Genomic DNA, 7,434 nt, shown 5'->3' with positions numbered 1-7,434 from the left:
GCATCAAGAGCTCTGATGAAATTCAACAGGAGGGATCTTATTTCTCCAATTTTTGCTTCGTTTCATTAGCTTCCTGTTAATTCACGAACAGATTTTAAAATTCTCCTTCTCACATATAAAGCCCTTGATAATTAAACTCCATCATATATCAGAGATCTGATTACCCCGTATGTTCCTAACAGAGCTCTTCGCTCTCAGACTGCAGGTCTACTGGTGGTTCCTAGAGTCTCTAAAAGTAGAATGGGAGGCAGATCCTTTAGCAATTATGTTCCTCTCCTCTGGAACCAACTCTTTAGGTTGATTTGGTCCATGAGGCAGATACCCAGTCTAATTTTAAGACTAGGCTTAAAACTTTCCTTTTTGACAAATTATATAGTTAGAGTGGCTTGGATTACCCTGAGTTATCTCTGTGTCCGTGCTGCTATAGGCTGCTGGAGGACATCATGGTCTAATTCTCTTACTTTTTGTTCCTTTTTGACAAAGCTTATAGTTTAGAGTGGCTTAGGTTACCCTGAGCTACCTCTATAGTTAGGCTGCTATAGGCTTAGGCTGCTGGAGGACATCAGGGTCTATTTTTCTCACTCTGTTGAGTTCTCCTACTGTTCTCCAATTTGCATTGTTTGTTTTTATTCCAGGTTTTAACTTTTTGTTCTCAGTCATTTTTTTCTTCATAGTAGGTGCATCTGGTCTGGTGTTGTGTTAGCTGCGACATTATCCATGGGAGACATGGATTGTTTATGTTATTGCCAAATAACATAAACAGGATTCCTGGATCAATGTGTGCTTCTATGCTTTTGTGTCTCTGCTCTGTCTTCCCTAACCCCCAGTCGGTCAATGAAGATGACCGTTTACACAGACTGGTTCTGCTGGAGGTTTTCCTCCATGTTAAAGGGGAAAATGATCTAAAGAACACCATAGGGCCCACCTCTGAATGACTCTAAAAAGCTAGATAAAAGTTTTTGAGTGGCATAGTTAAAGGCTGGGCTTAAATCCTATTGAGATCCTGTAGCATTACCTTAATGTTTTTCATACGGGAAACCCCTCCAATGTGGATGAACAAAAACAATGTAACAGAGAAGAGTGCATTGATATGCCTTCTTAGTGATGTAAAACACTCTCCATTGCAAATTTGTGATGGCAGTTGATGCTGCCAAGGGTGGCACAATCAGTTGTTAGGTTTAGGGGGCAATTACTTTTTTTCCACTGGGCCAAGTTGGTTTCTATAACTTTTTTCCCCTTAATGAAATAATTATTTGAAAATGTTTTTCCTATTTATTCAGGTTATCCTTATCCAATGTTATGTATTTTTGATGATCTGAAAACATTCAAGCGTAACATTACCGGAAAAGAGCTGTTTAAGTTCAGTCCATTTATCATTTACCATTAATGAAAACCAGAAGGAATCTGTAAGTGGTGATCATACTTTTCAAAGCACTTTATATATGCAGAGTTAAATTTTTACAAATACCTAAAGCTAATAGACTAAATCTTTTACACCACTAATTAGTGGACCCTGGCTGTGCTTCATTTTACAGTTAAGGCACTAACTAATGACATAACAGTGGCTCATGACCCTTAAGCATTACGGTCTGTTTAAGGAACAGTTTGTACAGCGGCTAATATTTCTTCCTCCCAGTATGACCCATGAGCGTGTCAGGAAGTCCTTGCTCTTGGATTTGATGGGCCTGACACCAAAACATGGCATTTAACTCCTGGATTCGCCTGTTTTCCTGTGACCTGGTATGAAAATTTTAAAATCTCCCTGTGTCAGTCCTGTTTATTCACAAGCAGGCTGCACCGCTGCACCCATTCTCTAAGGTTTTTGACCTCTCTGAAGGAGTAGTAGCAGTAAAGGTAACAAGTGAGGCACATTCCACAGTCTCCTGCAGGAGCATTTGAAGTACGGTGCAGAGAGGAGGGCACGGAGAGAAGGGCAAAAATAATCTTGTTCAGAATGTCCAAAAGCCTGGGTTTTACATCCGCCGCGTCTTTCATCTCTTGGATCCTCATTCTCCAAGTCCTTAGCTGGAGCCAGAGGTCAGCTGGTGTCATGGCAGCTGTACAGAACGCACACAGCCTGCCCCGTTACTCCCTCATTGTCGGCAGGCCTCTCTCATGACCTCTACACAGCTGGAAGTATTTCTGAATGTCCGTTTGTGGGTTATTGTCTGTTATTTCTGAAAACAGGAGGGAAAGTATTAACCCTGATCTCAGCCCGATCATTTCATTGTGAGACTAAGCTTAAAGGAATTAAAGCAACTTATACTTCTTTCTGTGCGATTTCAAGCAAACAAAATGCACAAGAAAAAACAGATGCTTTTGTAATATAGAACAGCAAAATGATCTTGTGACTGCTTAATTTGTTACCTGCAAGTAACCAAGAAATGTGTAGTTTTTTTTTTTTTAGTTATAAATTATTAAATATATTTAAAATACATAAACCAGAATGAAGGGAAATACACAGGCCTAGAAAAAGACACTCAGTGATCTCTAATGTGTGTAATGAAGAGGTCTTCATTACTGGGACTGTTTTTATAAAAGTAACTCGTATTGCACTTTAAAAGTACTTTTGCACTTTAACTAGCACTTTATTTAGCACAGCACTTTGAGCATGAATTTGCACAGCAATTACCATTTGCACACAAGACATTTTAATTATATATTGGATATTTTAATAATTAGCATGTAGCCTTTTGTTTCAGGCTCTGCACAGCTGCTCCTCAATAGAAAGTGTGGATGTCTGTGAAAAGAGAAGAATTGTTATTTAGAGCTAAGGTCTACTGTTCAGAAACTTAAGCAAATGGTGGTGTAAAATCTGTTCAAAGTGTGAGTATAAAGGAAGTGTTACAATGTGGTGACTCACCTGTTTTTGTATGTCCTTTCCAGGGTGTTTGGACAAATACTTCCCCAGGGGTCCAGACACCATTTAGAGGTTCCGGGAGAGACCATGGGAAACAGGGGGAACTTTTGCACATTTCTTGAGGTTTTAGGTGGGTCTAAAATATTAAATATTTATAAAAAAAAATAGGTTGGAAATGTGTATGTGTATATTTTATTTGATAAATATTGTATGTTACAGGTGAAAGCAGTAAATTGTTTGGTGCAGAATGGTTTAGCCTGTGGGTATTTAAGGAGGTGATTGTGTCTTGGAGGAGAGGTTAGTTGTTGGTTGTAAGGTTGGATGCTGCTGCTGCCAACAAATAAACATGTTGCTGCTTTCACATGCTTCTGCTTCCATCATCATTCATGCTGAAACTCCAGCCTCAAAAGGCCATCAAACCGACAATGTGACACTGGCAAAATTAACTAAAGAAATGTAAAATGCATAAAGGTAAAAGGTAGAAGGACCAAACTTTGATCTGAATGTGTGAAAACTCAGTGAAATATGTTGATTTCATGACATAGTTTCCTCCTCTACAGCTTCAGAAGATACAGTTTCAGTTGCAGCAGAAAAACCCACGGATATTCTAATTCCGGGAATAAGACCCCGGCTGAAAACTTATTTTAGAGGTTAAAAAAAGAAATAACTTCCAGAGATCAGGTAGACATAGCAGGGCATCATTTAAAACGACTTCCTGATGATGATGTCAACCACACGATTCAATGTAAGGACATTTCAGCGCATATTATTATTTAAGTAGAAGGCCACTTCCTGGGCATTGAGCTGACTTTTTTTGTCCTCCACCAGATTAATGCACTGCAGCATGTGTTCCATTTACTGCAACATGTATAGAATACATCAAATAACAAGAACCTAACAGTGCGGCCTTGACATTTTGTAAACTGTGTAAAGAGAAGCCCTATATCAGTGCTTTCAGTCAACATAATTTTGTTGACTTCAATTAAAATCAAATCAAAATACTTCTGTTATACTATGACATGGCTTGCCTTTCAGTGTTTCTAAGTGAGAAATGTGCACGTCAGAACTGTTATTTACAGTTTTTATTGATTGCTTTGACGCAGCAGTCAACTCAAAACCCACATTTTTCAAAACAGTTAACGCAGAGGCCTAAACAGTGGCAACAATGGTCAAAATGAAACATTTTGTTTGCAAAAGGCTCCAACTCTGCCAAAACATTTAAAATATGAACCAAAAGCAAAATTTGCCCTCAAACAACACAACCTGCACACAAATGTTTGAGCCCTTCCAATCATTCGTAACACAAGGGGCAACAAAATACAAAACACCACACTCAATGTGAATCAGTGCAGCATTGCTGGTTTATTGTAGCCAATGACTGTACGCAGCTTACATGTCAGTGTCATTTGTAGTCAAATTTGCCTTCTTGCAAAAAATGGATCCAGAATCAGATATGCTGTGATCAAAATTGTATTGCTTCTTCCTTTTTTTTTTCAGATTGTGACTACAAATGAAATATTCCAACAGAAGATACTAGAGCTGTCTGTCTCTTCTAGTCTCTTCTCTCTTGACAAATAGGCCACATGGCCTCATCTTCATCACATTTAATATTTTCCCTTGAGATGCACCTAGGGAAAAAAATCTTCTTGCATGCCTGATCCATCCTTTACATGCCTCTGCATGTATATCATGGGCAGCAGCAGTCATTGCATTGAGCAAGGGCATCTGCTCATAGGGGCAGTGATCATATACCTTCAATCTCCGTGTATTATATAATTCCTCTATAGGAATAGATAGAGATGTATATACTGTATAGCAGCAATACCTGCTCTCCTGTCGAAAAACTCTTACAATGGATGCAACCGTGTTTCTATTGAGAAAAGGTTGGACTCTTTGTCCTGCCCCTCTAAGTGAAAGGCCATGATTTACCACATGATCAATCATAGTTTCCCAAACTTCTTCCCCTGACTCATCTACCTCTTACTCTGACTCTCATCTGCCTTAGACCATCCATGCTTGCAAAGAACAACACACAACATGGCACCTTTTACGTAAAGCCTGCAAACTGATTGCAAATTGAAATATTGTGTAAAGAAATGTCAATCAGGTGCTTCAGTGATTTCATCACGATCAAGAAGTTTCTAAAAGCTTGGAACATATAGTTTCTGTTTTGCTACCACAGCTAAAGCAATGGAGTTTGGACTGCATGAATGACATCTGTGTAAACTGTTTTGCAAAAGGGTGGAGAAAATGTGTCAAACCAATGAAAATGGGTTAACTCATTTGCAAGAGGTGTCTTTTGCTCTGCTGAGATGGTGATGATGAAAACTGAGAGGTTGCCAGTTTCTTCAAACAGGTCAAAGCAACTGTAATGGAAAGTAACTCCTCTATCTATCTATCTATCTATCTATCTATCTATCTATCTATCTATCTATCTATCTATCTATCTATCTATCTATCTATCTATCTATCTATCTATCTATCTATCTATCTATCTATCTATCTATCTGTATTTATTTTTAGTTTATTTGGGTTTTGAATTTGGAACAACCTTGATTAGAGACTTGGAATAAAATTGAAAATAGAAACACTGACCAAAGTAACATCTGCTCGGCAGTGTTTCAAACTGTCTATTTAGCTGCATTAAAATCCAGTTGATGATGCAGGAAATCCTGACCTTCTCACCAACCAATGTTGCTGGCATGGAAAAATAAAATCATTTCTGCTCCGATTACACAATACAAAATACCCCCTCAAAAACATATATATTCATAATATTCTCCTATGATAAATCTTCTTCAAACTCTAGGTTCACTTGTGGAGTACTACAGAGTTCAGTCCCTGAAACAATTCTCTTTACTATATGTATGCTTCTGTCACGGTTGTCGCCGTCATATTTGTGTTTCCCCTTTTCCTTTCTCACTTCTACTAAGTAGGTTGCATGTCCCTGTGCATGTCCCACCTTACTTCTTGGTTTCTGGGGTGCTGACCTCAGTTCCATCCATTGGTTCCCTTGGTTCTACATCAACCAATGGCTCGTCCCCACCTGCAATCACCTCCTGCTCATAAGGAGAGCCCACCAGTTGATTGAGGCAGCTTGTCACAGCCAGATGACTTGTGTGCCTCGTGTGAACCGGACATTGTTAGTTTACAGCTGTGTTTGTGCTTAGTGGAGTGGCTCATTTAAGTTTATGGTAACCCAATTGGGTTTGTGTTTAGTAGCCAGTGCCAGTATCTCGTGTGTATTTGGCTTATGTGCATTTACTAGCTTGATGCTAGAAAGACAGTGGAATTAGGGCCAGAGTCCACACTGACTGCCACAGTTAGTCTTCCTGTGTTAGTTTCATTAGGTGTAGTGGGTGCTGTGCTCTCTCTGTTTTATTTTATATTTTTAGTAAGAATCGCCTCTGTTTTAATGTATAGTTAGGCACAATCCTCATTTTGAGGTTTTATTTTATTTAACTTGGTTTGTCATTTTCACAGCACCCTCATCCACCCTCCTTTTGTTTGTTTATAGCCTGCACCTCTTATTATCAAATAAATTATCATTTTATAAGAACTTACCAGTTTCTGCCTATATGTTTATGACCCCACTCCCCTAGACTAACAGGAGGGTCGTAACAACTTCCAATTGTTAAAATTATCAGACAGCATGGGATTAATTTCCACTGTTATGCTGATCACACTCAGCTATATTTATCCATAAATCCTGATGAATCCAATCAGTTACTTCGACTACAGGCATGTCTTGATGACATCAAAAGCTGGATGACTTTAAATTTCCTGCTTTTAAATTCTGGCAAGAGAGAAGTTATAATCTTTGGACCAGATTCCTCAAAAATTAAATTTCTTAATCAATCACTTAATCTGGATTGCTTGAAATTGGCCTCTGGTAATAAAGTAAAAAACCTTCCTTTTTTTTTTTTTTTTTTTTGACCGATACATGTCATTTAAATCCTATGTTAAACATGTCTCCAGGGTTTCCATTTTTTCACCTCCAGAATATTGCCAAAATTAGAAATATTTTGTCCAGGAGTGATGCTTAAAAACTAGTCCATGCATTTGTTACTTCAAGGCCGGAATATTGTAATTCTTTACTATCAGGAAGTTCACAAAATGCAGTTCGAAGCCTTCAGCTGATCCAAAATGCTGCAGCAAGAGTTCTGATGAAAATCACCAAGAGGGATGTCTTATTTTAGCTTCCCTTCATTGGCTTCCTGTTAAATCAAGAATAGAATTTTAAATTCTCCTTCTAACGTATAAAGCCCTTAATAATCAAGCTCCATCATATATCAGAGATCTGATTACCCCGTATGTTCCTAACAGAGCACTTCGCTTTCAGACTGCAGGTCTACTGGTGGTTCCTAGAGTCTCTATAAGTAGAATGGGAGGCAGATCCTTTAGCTATCAGGCTCCTCTCCTCCAACTCCCAGTTTTTGGTCCATGAGGCAGACACCCTGTCTACTTTTAAGACTAGGCTTAAAACTTTCCTTTTTGACAAAGCTTATAGTTGGAGTGTCTAAGATTACCCTGAGTTATCTCTGTATCCGTGCTGCTATAGGCTGCTGGAGGAC

This window comes from Fundulus heteroclitus, chromosome 9 (assembly GCF_011125445.2).
Source record: "Fundulus heteroclitus isolate FHET01 chromosome 9, MU-UCD_Fhet_4.1, whole genome shotgun sequence".
In the NCBI taxonomy this organism is placed as follows: Eukaryota; Metazoa; Chordata; class Actinopteri; order Cyprinodontiformes; family Fundulidae; genus Fundulus; species Fundulus heteroclitus.
The sequence above is the reverse complement of the archived record's forward strand: the minus strand, read 5'-3'. Positions refer to the sequence as shown.